This window comes from Lampris incognitus, chromosome 19 (genome assembly GCF_029633865.1).
Source record: "Lampris incognitus isolate fLamInc1 chromosome 19, fLamInc1.hap2, whole genome shotgun sequence".
In the NCBI taxonomy this organism is placed as follows: Eukaryota; Metazoa; Chordata; class Actinopteri; order Lampriformes; family Lampridae; genus Lampris; species Lampris incognitus.
Window position 1 is genome coordinate 11,388,797 of NC_079229.1, and position 17,302 is coordinate 11,406,098.

Sequence of the window (17,302 nt, forward strand, 5' to 3'; positions counted from 1 at the left end):
TATAGAGTTTAAAAACCGGCGGTCGTTTTGACCGGCCATGGTCGTTTTAGGTAGGAGAGAAATCCCTGTCGTCCTTTAAAATGGGGAACCCATAATCACTGCCTATAGACTAGATATTATGACGTGGTTAAATGATGGACTTCTTAAACACCCTTTCAGAGTTAACAAGTAAGCGTTTAATGACCGCAAGTCAAACAAGTCAGAACATACACAAGTTTGTATGGGTCGCAGCTCCCCCCTTTTCTTGGCCACCGAAGCGACCCTATCTATTTGCCTACTCTTTACCCTCATGGTGGGAAGTAGCATGTTATCTAATGTAACTTCTCTCATAACGTCCCCATTACCTTCCACCACATCACCGCTATCTGTAACAGATATGTCCGTTTTTAACATGTTCCATATCCCACAACATAACCAAAACATCGACCGCTCAGTTGCATTGTGGGTAATATGTGAATGAACCTCGGAGCAGAAACACTAGTAGAATTCGCCACACTGCCCCCTTCCTTGAAAGACCAACGTCCCGTTGGCCTAACCCAAATCCCATGTGGATGGGTCCATCCACCATAAGGATTTCTTCCGCCGAGCACCTCTCCCATCCCGGGCTGCTCCTTGTCACGGGCTGCTGATAGATGACGGGGGCGGCTCTGCATCCGCTGGGTCTGAGCCCCCACCTTCGACGTCACCGCTGTTTCTATTCGTGGCCAGGGAGGTTGGCTCTGATCCAACAGTGTCCTTACCCCCTCCTTGGACCCCGGTAGCCTGGTCTACAGAGGAGGAGTCTGGCACCCCACCTCCTCCCACCGCACTTTCAGTCCCAGCTGGGTCGCTGTCCCGGCTTAAGTAAGGTGCGAGGCGATCTTGGTGAAGGATGACTATCCGAGGGCGGCTGTGGAGCTTCACTCTATAGGTAACCTCTGAGATCCTCTTCAGGACGAGGCAGGGCCCTTCCCAGTTGCTGTCCAGCTTTGGGGACCGTCCCTTCTTTCGCCGTGGGATATACACCCATACGTTGTCCCCCTGCTGGTACGCTTTGCGGTGGCAACGTACATCATAGGCTCTCTTCTGCCTTTCCCCTGCAGAGGCCATATTCTCTCGAGCCAGCTGATGAGTAGCCTCCATCCGGTCCTGTAGTGCGTCTACATAGTCCTGGCCTGGCAGCCCTCATACTGGTGGGTTTGGCGGCTTGCCAAAGACCAAATCCACAGGCGTCCGTAGCTCCCTACCAAACATTAGTGTGGCTGGGGTGCACCCCGTGGACTCCTGAATAGCTGACCGGTATGCCATGAGTACCAGGGGCAGATGGCGGTCCCAATCCTTTTGATGCCTTGCCGTGAGCATGGCTAGTTGTGTGACCAAGGTCCGATTGAACCGCTCAACCAGGCCATCACTTTGAGGGTGTAGGGGAGTGGTCCTGGTCTTCCGTACCCCAAGGCGCCGACATATCTCCCCAAACACCTGGGATTCAAAATTGCGTCCCTGGTCACTGTGCAACTCTTCTGGCACCCCAAACCGGGTGAGCATCCCCTCAGTGAGGCAGTCTACCACCGTGGCTGTAGATTGGTCAGGGATGGCATAGGCCTCGGGCCACTTGGTAAAATAATCCATCACTGTCAGAATGTAACGATTACCATCTTCTGTCACGGGGAATGGTCCAACCACATCCACCCCAACTCTTTCCATGGGCGCCCCCACCCTGTATTGCTGCAGGGGGGATATGGGATTGCCCTGCTGGCCCCTTCTTTGCATTGCAGGTGTTGCAGTTACGGCAGAACCGCTCCACGTCTCGCCGGCACCTCCCCCAGTAGAATCTTTCCTGCAGCCGCCGCAGAGTTTTGGTAATGCCGAAGTGTCCCACTCCAGGGGGGCCATGTACTGTGCTTAACACTTCTTGTTGTAGTGCGTGGGGAACAACTAGTTGCCAGGTACTGCCTCCCCTCCTTGGCTCTTCCCACACCCGATAGAGGCAGCCCTCATGAAGCATGAGTGAATTCCACTGTCCCAGCAATGCCTTGGTGGTGGGGGAGTGGGGACCTGCCATCTCTCTACTTGGGACCTCTTTATGTGCTAGCCAACGTATCACAGGGCTCAGGTGGCTATCCCGACGTTGGAGTTCCCCTATCTTGGTTGGTGACATCTCCTCCAGTGGTGCACTTGGGACCACAAGTGTCCGCACTGTAACCATATTCACCCGTTGCTGTTCTCGAGTCTCCAACCGGCTACAATGGCGGCAGGCCTGATCCGAACAGGGGCGTCTGGAGAGAGCATCAGCATTGTTATGTTGGCTGCCTCTTCGGTGCTCCATTGTGAAGGTAAATCCCTGCAAGGTCTCTATCCATCTGGCTACCTGCCCTTCTGGTTCTTTGAAGCTAAGCAGCCAGTGGAGCGATGCATGGTCCGTCCTCAGTAGGAAGTCCTTTCCATACAGGTAAGGCTTAAAATGCCTTACGGCCTGTACTACTGCCAGGAGTTCTCTCCGAGTCACACAGTAGTTCCTTTCTTCCTTACTCAAGGCTCTACTGTAATAGGCCACCACTCTTTCCCCTTCCCCACTCGGCTGCGACAGGACTGCTCCCACACCTAAATCACTGGCGTCAGTGTCAAATATGAATGGCCGCTGCCTGTCTGGGAGGGCTAGCACTGGTGCTTGGGTCAATGCTTCCCAGAGTATCTGAAAGGAGCTCTCACATGTTTCAGTCCAGTGAAACCGTCGTCCCTTCTCGGTGAGCTGGTGGAGCGGACGGGCTTTGTCTGCAAAGGCGCGCACGAACCGACGGTAATATGATGCCAGTCCCAGAAAACTCCTCACCTCCTTTCCTGAGGTGGGCGTTGGCCAATCTCTGACTGCAGTGACCTTGTCATTGTCTGTGGACACACCTCCGGGCCCCACCACATGTCCAAGGAACCTTGTCTCCCGCTGCAGTAGATTGCATTTCCTTGGATTGAGTCGTAGGTTGGCTGCCTTGATGCGTTCGAGCACCAGTCGGAGGTTGGAGAGGGCCTCAGTAAACGTAGCTGCATGCACCAGGAGGTCATCCAGGTACACCACGCAGGCAGAGCGAGGGATGGGGCCAAGGACACGCTCCATGAGGCGTTCAAATGTGGCCGGGCTATTACATAAGCCAAATGGCATGACTGTGAACTGCCAGAGTCCTTGGCCAATGGTGAACGCAGTCTTTGCCCGGGATTCTTGGGCCATCTCTACCTGCCAGTACCCACTTCTTAAATCTAGGGAGCTGAACCATTGGGAACCCGCCACATAGTCCAGAGCTTTGTCGATGCGGGGGAGTGGGTACGAGTCTTTCCGGGTCAGGTTGTTTAGTCGCCGATAGTCCACCCAAAATCGGAGGGAACCCTCCTTCTTGGTAACCAGCACGGCAGGGGATGCCCATGGGGTATCGGAGGGTTCAATGATCCCTGCAGCTGCCATCTCCTGGATCTTTGCTTCTGCCTCTTGAAATTTTATCAGAGGGAGACGGCGAGCTCTCTGGCGGACTGGGTCCGCATTACCAGTGTCAATGTGGTGCTGTACAAGATTGGTGCAGCCACACTCCAGATCACTCGAAGCGAAGAGGTGTCTGTTCTCTATCAGCAGGTTCTGTACCTGCTCCACCTCTTCTTGGCTCAAACCCTCCATGCACATTTGGGCCAGTTCTTCCAGTGCAGAGGCCGTTTCTGGTGATGTACCTTCCCATGGCCCTGAAGCCAAGCACACGATCCGTGGTCCACTTTTATTGCCCCCCGGATTGCTGCGTACGGTAATGGCATTCAGCACTTCGTTGCCCACCTCCAGCTGTGGACCAGCCGCCCGTACCACTGCACCAATGGCTCTCAAGGCATCCAGTCCAAGGATACAGCTCTCTCGTATGTCTGCTAGCCAAAAGTCTTGCTGTACCTCAATTTCTCCCATCTTAAGGGTCAGTTTACTTCTACCCTCCATTCTAGCACACTGACCTGTAACTGTCTCCATCTTTACTTCTGTCGGCATCCACTGTACTTCTTCTCCTAGGACCCCTGGTCTCACCAAGCTGATGGTGGATCCGGTGTCGACCAGGGCAATGCAAGTATTGCCATTCAGCTGACAGGAGACATGGAGGCTGAAGCCAGCGCCAATCCGTCCAACGACTCTGGGATTATTTCTCCGGGGGGAGGTTGTGTGGGCCGGCCAGTCCCCCTCTAGGCCGACCCTTGGTCGTTTCCCGGTTCAGAAGAGGCGGCGACTTGGGTGACAGGCCTCCGTACTCGTTGGTAAAAACGTCTGTTTGTCTTCTGACACTGCCTTCTTTGGTGCCCTGGTTTCCCACAGCCCCAGCACAGAAATGTCTCTGCTTGTCGTGTTGCCTGGACGGATGTGCGTGGCCCCCCTTCACTTTCCTGCAGTGCCCGCACATGACGGTGCAGTGTTGGGGCCGCTCCTTTTTCCGCCATAATGGCCTCCACCTCCTCTGCCCTATGCAGCGCCTCTTCAATGGTGAGTGGCTTTGCCAGCCGCACCTGTTGCCTGAGGTGAGGTGGCTGTAAAGCCCGTAGGAAGGAATCCAGGGCCAGGCATTGGATAGCAGATTGGGGTATATCAGGATACGCACGGCTCACCAGGCATTGAATGTCAGCCACCAGGTTACCCAACTTCTCCTGGCCTTGTCTCTGTCTTGAATGGAGTTGATCCCGGAGGCTAATCAGCGATTGGGTGTTGCCAAACCGGCGACCCAGGGCAGTGGTTAGTGCCCCCAGTGATATCTCTCCAGCCGCCAGGTCTAGAAGTGCCTGCCTTGCTTCTCCCTCCAGGGCTGCGGCTAGGTTGACTACTTGTTGATTTTCTGTCCATCTCATAACCCTAGCAATCAGGTTGAACTGAGCAAGGAATCCTTCCCAGCTGGAGCTCCCGTCGTAGCGCCCCAACTTTACCGAGGGAGTGTTTGAGCTTGGCCAGGGGTCGGTACAGTTGGTGAGTCTTGTTCTGGAACCATATCTGCAAGGTGTGTTCCACTCTCCAGTAGTGGCAAATGGGGCAGTGTGTAACTTGGGTTGAAGTTCCCTCTCAGTAGATCGTGTCCAGCTTGCTGCTGCTGTTGTTTCCCCCTGGTGAAATACTCTCCAGTCGTGCCCAACTTGCTCCTGATGGCCGCCGCTGGTAGCTCTCTCTCCACGGGTCACGTCCGACTTGCTTCTGGTGGCTTCCCCATGGCTTGAAGCACCGGCTGTTTTTCGTCGCACAGTCGGGGCAGGCCGCGGCGAGGACTCCTCATCAGACTCGCTCTGAAAGAGAAGAATTTTTCCATTTCCTTGGGACTCCGCCCCTCGGACATTACCCAGCGCGTCTACCGCACTCGCGGGTGGGCACGGGTCTCCCCCTTCCTGAGGCCGCACTGCGCTACTCCCATGTGGCAGACAGAGCAGACCTCTGATCTCCTTTTCGAGAGAAGCGATTTCCATACGCTCACTGGCCGACTTTCGGTTACGCTCTTCGACCAGCATTTGCGGTCTAAAGAAGTCCATCCCACTTCTGACACCAATGTGATTGCCCGATGTGATTGTTTAAGAATAGTATTATAGTTGTTAGAATATTATTTTTTGTGTCAGTCATTTCCTAACAAATATAGTAATATATGAAATGCATTGATATCTCAATTGAGTATTTATTTTGACAGAATATAGAGTTTAAAAACCGGCGGTCGTTTTGACCGGCCATGGTCGTTTTATCCCTGTTGTTCTTTAAAATGGGGAACCCATAATCACTGCCTATAGATTAGATATTGTGACGTGGTTAAATGATGGACTTCTTAAACACCCTTTCAGAGTTAACAAGTAAGCGTTTAATGACCGCAAGTCAAACAAGTCAGAACATACACAAGCTTGTATGGGTCGCAGCTCCCCCTTTTCTTGGCCACCGAAGCGACCCTATCTATTTGCCTACTCTTTACCCTCATGGTGGGAAGTAGCATGTTATCTAATATAACTTCTCTCATAACGTCCCCATTACCTTCCACCACATCACCGCTATCTGTAACAGATATGTCCGTTTTTAAAGATGTTCCATATCCCACAACATAACCAAAACATCGACCGCTCAGTTGCATTGTGGGTAATATGTGAATGAACCTCGGAGCAGAAACACTAGAATTCGTCACAATATCTACAATTCATACAAGTGCAACTGACAGTCTGTGAGCTGTAGAACAAAATTGAGAGACAAAATGAAACATGAAGCAAGTTTGATTTAGCAATTTTTGGCATAAATTTTTATCCTATGATTTTCACTGTCGTTTCCTCTGTATTGCAACAACCATTTTCATTGCCTCTTTCTCTACTTAAATAGCAGCAGATTGTGTTTATTTATATGCTGTGTTCAAGACAACTCAGAACTCGGATCTTTCAAATTGGAAATTTTAGATTTTAAATATCATCAGTTCACGGCTTCACGCTGTTCATTCTGGAGGAAGGGGGGCATAATAGGTGGTGCCCGTAGGAAAAATGCCTATACTGAAATATATCTATAGTAAATATTTTCGTATAATTTTTTTTCTACAGGTAGGATACCGACTTACCAAATATTTGCAGTTTCTTGTTCAACTTTTTTCTGCTGCTCAGGTCGGATAAATCAGATCCCTGAAACGAAACCCGATTCTCCAACCTGTAATTGTTTTTTCATGAGGACGATGCAGTTTCTTTACTACAGAAAGTTGAATCAGTTCATCTGGACACACGTTTATTGATACGGTTCATCACTCATCTAAGTGACCTCTTCAGTCTAAACTGACTGCAGGTACCCCCTTATACGGAGTAGTTTCAATCACAGCATTGCAACATGGCGACAGATGTACTCTCACTTTAAGGGCTCATGGTGTAGCCATGGTTACGCAGCGCCATGTTGTTTGGCGGGTTGTGGATATAAGGAAATAAACGAAACGCGTTGGTGTTGTCAGAGAGAAGTTGTTCGTTTGTGTTTTCTCCCAGCTTCTACACTGGTGACCCTGACTTTTGTCTGCTGGACGTTTCCAGAGACAGCTCTTCACGAACATGACGACTTAATGCAGTTTCTCTCAAACTGCCGGAGTTTTGGGAGTCATCAGCCCCAGCTTAGTTTGCCCAGACAGAAGCGCAGTTCGCGCTGAAGGAAATCACCGCGGATGCCACAAAATGCTATTACGGGAGTTCAACAGTAACCAGAGTGGTGAGCCTCTTCAAAAACCCTCCGCAGAAGGATAAATACGAGACACTTCAGGCTCACCTGTTGAAAACTTTTGAACTGTCTGACACTGAGCGGCCAGGGGCCTCTTCTCTCTAAAAGGCCTCGGTGACCGTCTGAGCTCATACAAGTTGATGGATCTCCTGGGAGAGCACAAGCTCGACTTCCTCTTTGAACAGCTGTTTCTGCGACAGCTGCCTTCTCAGGTACGGGCTGCGTTAGGATCTCCCAACTTCCAGTGTTTCAGTTACGACATCTTTAGAAAGTACCAAGTAGGACATAGTATTGTGGTGAACGTAGAAGTAACGACAAAAGTAACTTTGCAGGCCCTTTATTGAACTCACACAGAAACAAGAACTTACCGAGATGTGACACAATACATGGTGGTGATCAACTCGAACAACAAAGTTGTTCAGGGGTTCAGTTACAAGGTTACACAACACAACAGAATGACAACTGCAATTACACCACAACAAATAGTAATCACATAAACATATAAAACCACGTAAAACACTTACAAAACATTTAATAACAACTGACAATCTGCACGCAGTGCCTGATGGGTAAAACAGGACAATTGGCACAATTCTGACGTGGTAGCAACTTCGCTACATTACCCCCTCCAGCGTGTCGCCTGTCCTCAGCCGACAACAAAGTCCCTATAGCGAAGGGGAAGCCGTGTCCGCCGCCGCGGGGGCACGGGTCACTGTTCCCCACTGTCTGTCCGGTTGGTAGTGTAACAATAGGAACTATTGTTAGGAACCATTGTTTAGTTCCTTGTTTACACAGGGGTCATTTAGGTTGTTGCACCTGGAATAACGGACCGAGCATGATGCATAACCTTACGTGCCGAAGTTATTATTAAAGTTTATAGCCCCGTGGGGTTGAAACGAGTTGTAACGTCTCATTAGTAGAAGGTAACAACACACTTTAACATGGTGGCAGCGGCGGACGACTCGGTTTGAAGTTTGGTGCGGAAAAGTTTCTAGGAGCGGGAGAGCGGTTAGTGTTCCTAAGCAACGTTCAGTATATGTTAGCATTAGCTGCTAGCGTGAGACTGCCGTGTGACATGGATGGGCTTAAACCACCGCAAACGTTATGTCTGGACTCAAGCAACCTTTAAAGGACATGGAAGGCCTGGAGGGACGAGTTTGCTCTGTATGTGGATTTAGCCATGGCTGACGCCGATGACAAACAGAAGGTGAAACTGTTCAGCTATCTTGTCGGGGAGAGCGGCAGGGAACTTATGGACACGTTACTGGGCGACACACCGAAGGATGCATGGACGTTAGATGACGTTATCGAGAAGTTTGATGATCACTGCGACCCCAGCGTTAACGAGACTGTGGAACGTTATCGTTTTTTTACAAGAAACCAGGGCACCAGTGAAAATATAGACCATTATGTCATGGAACTGAGAGTGTTGGCAAGAACATGCAACTTTGGGACAGTGAGAGACTCGCTCATTCGGGATCGGATTGTGTGTGGAGGTAACAACACAATCGTAAGAGAAAGACTGCTCCGAGAGAAAAACTTGACACTGGACACATGTTTGCAGCTGTGCAGAGCCGCTGAGCTCTCAAAGGACAATGTGAAAACCATCTCGGGATCGATGGTGGAAGAGATACATGCAGTGCAAGGAGCACAGTATCGGAAACAGACGAGCAACACTGTGGAGTGCAGATATTGTGGAAAAACGCATGAGAAAAGTAAACAAAAGTGCCCAGCGTTTGGGAAGAAGTGCACAAAGTGTGGAAGAGAGAACCACTTTGCAGCAAAATGCAGAGTAAAACCGGAACTAAGGAAAAAGAAATATGTGAGTAAAATAACAACTGAATCTGAGAGTGATGAATATGAAGATATTATCACCTGTGTAAAAGAAACTGAGAAAATGAAGAAAACTCAGCTTCTCTATGCTGGCATGCTTCTAGGCAAGGACATGATCAAATTCCAAATAGACTGTGGTGCCAGTTGCAATATCATCCCAATTAACCTGCTGAATCCAGATGCCAAATTAGAACACACGAAGAGTGTACTAGTAATGTACAATAAAACCAAATTAAAACCACTGGGAAAATGTAAAGTGAAAATAAGAAACCCGAGAAACAACAAGCTATATCACTTAGAGTTCCAGGTGGTGAATGCAGCTGGTACAGTGCCTCTGCTGGGTAGGAGAGCCAGTGAGGCCATGAAATTGATAAAAGTGCAATATGAAAACATCATGACAATAGACAGTATTGTCACAACAGAAACAACAACAGGACAGTGGATAATGGGACAAATTAAAGATGAGTATGCTGATGTGTTCATTGGCGATGGCTGCCTCGAGGGAAAATACAAAATAGAGGTAGACAGCACAGTGAAACCAGTACAGCTGCCAAAGAGGCGGGTCCCAGTCGCCATGATGAAACCACTGAAGGACGAGCTACAGGACCTACAGCAAAGAGGGATCATAACACCTGTGGAATGCAGTACAGATTGGATCAGTGCAATGGTGGTGGTACAGAAACCAAGTGGGAAACCAAGAGTGTGTATCGATCCCAAGCCTTTGAACAAAGCTCTAAAGCGCAGTCACTTCCCACTGCCAACCATTGAGGACATTTTGCCGGACTTGTGAAAAGCAAAAGTGTTCACAGTGTGTGATGTCAAGAGTGGATTCTGGCATGTGCAGCTGGAGGAGGAGTCCAGCTATTTAACAACATTTGCCACTCCATTCGGACGTTACAGGTGGCTGAGGATGCCAATGGGGATAAGTCCGGCCCCAGAAATCTTTCAGAGAAAGCTCACACAAGCGCTGGACGGTGTACCGGGCTTGTACATTATAGCTGACGATGTACTGATCACAGGCCAAGGGGAAACACAGGAGGAAGCTGAGCGTGACCATGATGGAAAACTGAGACTGTTTCTTGAAAGATGCAGACAAAAGAACATCAAGCTGAACAAAGACAAATTCAAGCTGAGACAAAAGGAGACCACATACATTGGACACCGCCTGACGGCTGATGGACTCAGGGCGGATCCAGAGAAAGTGCTTGCCGTTGAGAAGATGCCGGCACCGACTGATGTGAAAGGAGTGCAAAGGCTGCTAGGTATGGTAAATTATCTAGCCAAGTTTTGTCCCCACCTCTCAGACCAGTGCATAGTGTTGAGAGATTTGACACACAAAAACGGAGTGGAACTGGACAGCACAGCATGAGGAGGCTTTCCTCAAATTGAAAGAGACTATAGCAAAGGTCCCAGTACTGAAATATTACAACCCAGATGAGGAACTCACAGTGCAGTGTGACGCTTCAGACACAGGTTTAGGCGCAGCGCTCATGCAGATGGGTAAGCCAATAGCATTTGCAAGCAGAGCACTCACTCAAACAGAGCGTGGGTATGCACAAATAGAAAAGGAGTTCTTAGCAATGGTTTTTAGCATGGAAAGATTTCACCAGTACACATACGGCCGAAAAGTGACGGTGCAAAGTGATCACAAGCCGTTGGAAACAATAGTGAGAAAACCTCTACTAAGTGCACCCAAAAGGCTGCAGGGAATGATGCTGCGCATACAAAAGTATGATCTAGATGTAGTATATGTGCCAGGTAGAGACATGCTGCTAGCAGACACTCTGAGCAGAGCTTATCTTCCTGAGAGTGCACCGGATGCAGAACTAGAGACTGTCAACATGGCACAACACTTACCTATCGCAGCAGACAGGCTACATGATATACGATCTGCCACAAAAGAGGATGAAACACTGCAGCTTCTCATCAAAATGATGCAGCAAGGATGGCCTGACGATAAGTCAAAAACACCAAGGGAAATCAAGCCCTACTTCTCATTCCAAGAGGAGTTAAGCCACCAAGATGGAATAGTGTTCAGGAGTGAGCGCGCTGTCATCCCTGATGCATTGAGGAAAGACATCGCTTGCCGCCTACACGCATCACATCTGGGTGTGGAAGGATGCCTACGGAGGGCTAGGGAGTGTGTCTATTGGCAGGGCATGAACGACCAAATAAAATCATATATAGCAAAGTGTGACATCTGCAGATCAATGGACATTAAACAACAAAAAGAAACACTAATGTCACATGATGTGCCAAGCAGGCCGTGGGCAAAGGTGGGCACGGATCTGTTCATGTTTGAAAACAAAGACTACCTCATAATTGTTGATTTTTTCTCAAATTTTTGGGAAATAGATTACCTGGCAGATACCAAGTCAACCACAGTGATACGGAAGCTGAAAGCTCATTTTGCCCGCCAAGGTATCCCAGATATTGTAATCTCGGACAATGGCCCACAGTATTCGTCACAAGAATTCCAGAAGTTCAGTCGACTGTGGGGATTTCAACATAAAACCTCATCACCAGGTTACCCGCAAAGCAACGGCAAAGCTGAGTCAGCTGTTAAGACAGCAAAAAGACTCTTGCTCAAAGCCAAGGCTGCTGAACGGGATCCTTATCTCGCCCTTCTGGACCACCGCAACACACCATCACAGGGTACTGATACCACACCAGCACAGCGGCTGCTCAGTCGCCGTACCAAAACACTACTGCCAACCAAGGCAAGCCTGTTACAGCCGAAAGTTGTGCAGGTGAAACAGGATTTACAAAATAACCAACAACGGCAGAGGGCATACTACGACAGGTCGGCTAAAGACTTGGACACGCTTGCCCCAGGTGAATGTGTGAGAGTTCAGCCTCTCGCACCCCACACTGGCTGGAGAGTGGGCAAGGTGCTGAGGCCGGTCGATAGGAGATCCTATGAGGTCCAGCTGCACACGGGTGGTGTCATCAGGAGAAATCGCAGACACCTCAGGCATGCACCAGGGGCAATCTTCACTGACACTATGGACATGGAGATCAGCAGCCCCAGTCAGCCAGAGAGTGTTGAACCCGGACATTCAGAGAGTGTTCCTTCTCGCAGTGTCTTAGCAGGAAACAAAACCAAGGACACTGGTGACAGGGCCAACCCTGTTACCACCAGATCAGGCCGCTCTGTTGTGCAGCCGCAGCGATACAAAGACTTTGTGACCTCACATAGATGAATGGATCTGCAGCACTAATGGACTTTGGGGGGGGCATGAATGAAAAAGAAAAAAAAGTGAATCACAAATGTTGTGCAAATGTATTAAAGGTTCTAAAAAAAAGAAGAAACTGAAAAGAGAAAGGATGTAACAATAGGAACTATTGTTAGGAACCATTTTTTAGTTCCTTGTTTACACAGGGGTCGTTTAGGTTGTTGCACCTGGAATAACGGACCGAGCATGATGCATAACCTTACGTGCCGAAGTTATTATTAAAGTTTATAGCCCCGTGGGGTTGAAACGAGTTGTAACGTCTCATTAGTAGAAGGTAACAACACACTTTAACAGGTAGGGCCTGTGGGTGTTGGAGGGACCGTCCCGGGTGGGCTAAACTGATCTACAGGTTCTTCAGCCAAGGGGCGGTAAGGTGCCAAATGGTCCCGGTGCAGAACTACCGCCCCCGGACACACAGTTTCACCTGGTACACAACATCCGAAAGCTGCTCCAACACCTCACAGGGCCCCACCCACTGGCTGGCGAGCTTGGGGGAGACTCCTCTCTTCCGGGTTGGGTTGAAGACCCACACCTTTGCTCCTGGGGTGAAGGAGCGGCCCTGACAACGAGTGTCATATGCCCGCTTTTGTTTTGCACCTGCCTGTACCTGATGCTGCCGAGCAAACTCATGTGCCTCGGCCAGACGTTGTTGGAGGTCCCGCAGGTACTCGAAACCGGGTATCTTGGGAAGGTCAGTACCCGGGGGCGTGCCAAAGGCTAAGTCCACAGGGGTCCGCAGTTCTCTCCCGAACATGAGCGCGGCCGGTGTACACCCAGTACTTTCTTGTACTGCCGACCGGTACGCCCACAGGACCAGGGGTAGATGACAGTCCCAGTCTCGCTGGTGCCGTGAGGTGACAATAGCGAGTTGTGTGGTGAGCGTTCAATTGAACCTCTCCACCAGACCGTCGCTCTGGGGGTGGAGGGGCGTTGTCCTGGTCTTCTTCACCCCCATGCGTTGACACACCTCAGCGAATACCTGTGCCTCGAAGTTCCGCCCCTGATCGCTGTGTATTTCTTCGGGCGCACCGAACCGACAGAACATCTCACACACCAGCCGCTCGGCTGTAGTGGCAGCGCTCTGGTCTGGGACCGCATACGCCTCAGGCCATTTGGTAAAGTAGTCCATGGCCACATCGGAAAACGTGCCGGTTTCCGTTGTCTGTGGTGGGAAATGGGCCAAGAACGTCCACACCGACCCGTTCCATGGGGGCCCCCACCTGATATTGTTGTAGAGGGGCATGGGAGCGTCTGGTTGGTCCTTTCTTGGCAGTGCAGGCATCACAACAGTGCACAAAAAGTTGTGTCATGCCTGCATCCGGCCCAGTGGAACCGTTGGCGCAGTTTGTTCAGCGTCTTGGCCACCCCATAGTGACCTGCCCCCACCGAGCCGTGGGCTGCCCGTAGCACTCGTTGGCGCCAGTCCTTGGGCACCAGTAACTGCCACACACTTCTTCCCCGGCCCGGCGCTTGCCAGACCCGGTACAACAGTCCATCACGCCGGGCCAAGGTGGCCCACTGGGAAAAGTAGGCCTTGGTCTCCACCGACATGGCAGAGACAGCTTGCCAGTGGGGGCGTGCCTTGGCGTCGACCCACTGTCCCACCCTGGCCAGGGTGGGATCACTATCCTGCGCTGTTTGCCACTCCTGCTTGTCCTTTGCCACCAGCCACGCCTCCTCTGGCTCAACCTGCCGCGTGGTGGACACTTGGAGGATTGCTCTGTCTCGCTCCTCTTGGCGCTCACGATGTCTACAATCCTTGCAGGGACGACGGGAGAGGGCATCTGCATTGCTGTGCAGGCGCCCAGCTCGGTGCTGGGTCTCGAAGTCGTAGCTCTGCAGCTCCTCAATCCACCTAGCCACCTGGCCTTCGGGCTCATTAAAGCAGAGCAGCCAGATCAGGGCCGCATGATCCGTCCGCAGGAGAAAGGTCTGGCCATAGAGATAGGGGCGAAAATGATTGAACGCCGCGACCACCGCCAGGAGCTCGCGTCGTGTAACGCAGTAATTGCGTTCAGGGCGGCTCAAGACACGACTGTAGTAAGCCACCACTCTCTCTCCCCCAGCAACTTCCTGAGACAGGACGGCCCCAAGCCCCACATTGCTGGCGTCTGTGTCCACGATGAAGCGGCGCTTAGGATCAGGAAGGGCCAGGATGGGTGCAGTGATCAAGGCAGTGCGGAGCCGGGCAAAGGCGGCTGCACAGTTGTCGTCCCAGTGGAACTCCCGTCCCTTCTCGGTGAGACGGTGAAGGGGACTGGCAATGGAGGCAAAGTTGCGGACAAAACGTCGGTAGGAGGAGACGAGCCCCGTGAAGCTGCGCACCTCGCTGACGTTTCGCGGAACTGGCCATTTCTCGACCGCCTCCACCTTAGTAGGATCAGGGGCCACGCCCTCTGCCCCCACCACATGGCCCAAAAACTTGGTCTCACGTCGAAGGAGGTTGCATTTCTTGGGGTGCAGGCGCAGGCCCGCCCCCCGAATGGCTTGGAAGACCTGACGGAGGTTCTCTAGGGCCAGCTCGAAGTCAGCGGCATGAACCAGAAGGTCATCAAGGTAAACCACGCACCGGTTGCGGGGAATGTGAGCCAGCACCCTCTCCATTAGTCTCTCGAACGTGGCGGGGGCATTGCAGAGACCAAAGGGCATCACACGAAACTGCCAGAGTCCCTGACCGATGGTGAAGGCCGTCTTGGGTCTGGCTTCTGGTGCCAGCTCCACCTGCCAGTAACCGCTCCGTAGGTCAAGTGAGCTGAACCACTGTGACCCTGCGATGTGGTCCAGAGCGTCGTCAATGCGGGGCAAGGGGTAGGAGTCCTTGCGAGTTGCATTGTTCAGCCGACGAAAGTCCACACAGAACCTCCAGGTGGCATCTTTCTTTTTGACCAGGATGGCAGGGGCGGCCCAAGGGCTATTGGATGGCTCTATCACCCCGGCCGCAGCCATCTCTAGAATCATCCGCTCTGCAGCTTCACGCTTGGCAAGCGCTAACCGGTAGGGTCGCAGTCTAATGGGTGGGGTTGTACCAGTGTCGATTGTGTGCTGCACCAGGTTGGTCTGGGTGCACTCCTCTTCACGTGCAGCGAAAATCTCAGCGAACTGTTGGAGCATGTCTTTCAGCTGTTGACTCTGCTGAGGGTCCAGCCCTTCACTGCTCCGCTGATACAGATCCTGGATGGCGGCAACAGTGTCCGGCGAGCGTGTCTGAGGAATGGTAGCCTCAATGTGGGTCGTCGTCATTGTTGGTGGGCTGGGCAGTGTCGTCATCCCCTCGGTTGGCAGTGGAGGTGGGGGCGGCGGCGGCGGCATGGTGACAGGTGGAGTTGGCTGGATGTGGATACGTCCCACCTTCCTCTCTGGACGGCGCCGGAGGGCCAGGGTCTCTGTGCCAAGGTGAATGGCATTACTCAACACATCGACCAGAGCCCCCCAGCGAGTCAGCAAATCTAGCCCGATGATGCAAGGGTCTTGTATTTCAGCCAACCAAAACTCGTGGGTGGCTGCAACTTTCCCTGCCCGCACCTGCAGTGCTCTCTTCCCCAGCATGCTGGTTAGTTCCCCAGTCACAGTTCTGATTTTACAGGTGGTGGGCCTCCACTCTGTCTCTGGCAGTACCCCTGGACGCGCAATGGAGATGGTGGACCCTGTGTCCACAAGGGCCCAGCAGCGGTGTCCACCAATGGAGCAACAAAGATAGAGACCGTGTGCGTGGCCCACTCTGGCCGATCTGGGAAGAGTTCTTAATGGGGGATATGGTCGGTTGGCTGGGCAGCAGTCTCCCCGCAGTGCCACCCCATTCTAGTTTTCCGACTGGGGAGTGCTACGGCTTCGTGGTGCAGGGGCAGAGCAGTGACGGGCCTTTTGCCCCGCTTCTCCACAGCGGTAGCATGGACCACGAGGCGACCAAGGTCTGAAGGGTGGTTGACGTCGTCCTGGTTGCTTTCGGCGTGGTGACGGACGAGCCTGGCAGACGTCTCCATCTGCGTGGACCTCAGCCTGACGCACTCGGGGTCTTGGTTGGTTGTGTGGGGCCATCACAACCTCCACCCTCTCTGCCTCTTCCAATGCAGTCTTGAAGGCTGTAGGTGCCGTGATGCGGAGGTGCTCCTTCAACCTCTCTGGGGTGAGCCCCTGGATGAAGGCACTCAGGGCTAACTCGTCACGAGCTGCTGGATCAAAGATGGGGTAGCCACGATGTGCAAAGAGCACGTCTGCTGCATAGGTTCCCAGGGTCTCGCCCTCTTGGCGGCGCCGGCGGGCCAGTCGGTCTCGCATGCTGTCAGTAGAGACCCGTTGACCAAAGCGTCGGTCTAAAGCAGCGGCCAGTGTCACGTAATCCTGCTGTTCTGACGGCATAAGGTCGAGCAATACCTGCAGCGCATTCCCTTCGAGCGCCAGGGCAACATGAGCCGCAGTGTCTTGGGTGCTCCACTGGTTGTGACTTGCTACCAGATTCACTTGAGCTAGGTATGGCTCCAGGGCTGTGATGCCCGCATACCGTGGGAGCTTGGAGATGCTTGGGGATGGCAGCATCACATTAGCAGGGGGTGCTGGGGTTGTAGTGACGTTGATCAGCGAAGTGGTGACGGGGACCGGTGACGTAATGGCGGCGGCCGGCGGCGACATGGCGGCTGTTGATAGTGGATGGGCCGTGGCCGGCACCGGCGATGAGACGGCGGTGGAGACGGCGGCGGCTGGCGATGACATGGTGGCGGCGGCGACATGGCGGCTGTTGATAGTGGATGGGTGGCGGCCGGCACCGGCAATGAGACGGCGGTGGAGACAACGGCGGCCGGCGATGACATGGCGTCGGCCGGCGGCGGCATGACGGCTGTTGAAATCAGAGTAGGCCGCGACTTCTCGGCAGCAGTTGCCGCCTCCAAATCGCTAAACCGGCCGGCCGTGTCGGGTCCTGAAGGACTGGGGGCGCTGGCTCCGTCCGCCCTTTCTCCGCGGGACATCTTCTTCCGAGCGGCGATGCTCTCTCCCCGGGAAAGTTCTTTTTCCAGACACTCGATGAAGTTCTCAATCTGCCGGAGCTATACATCGAAGC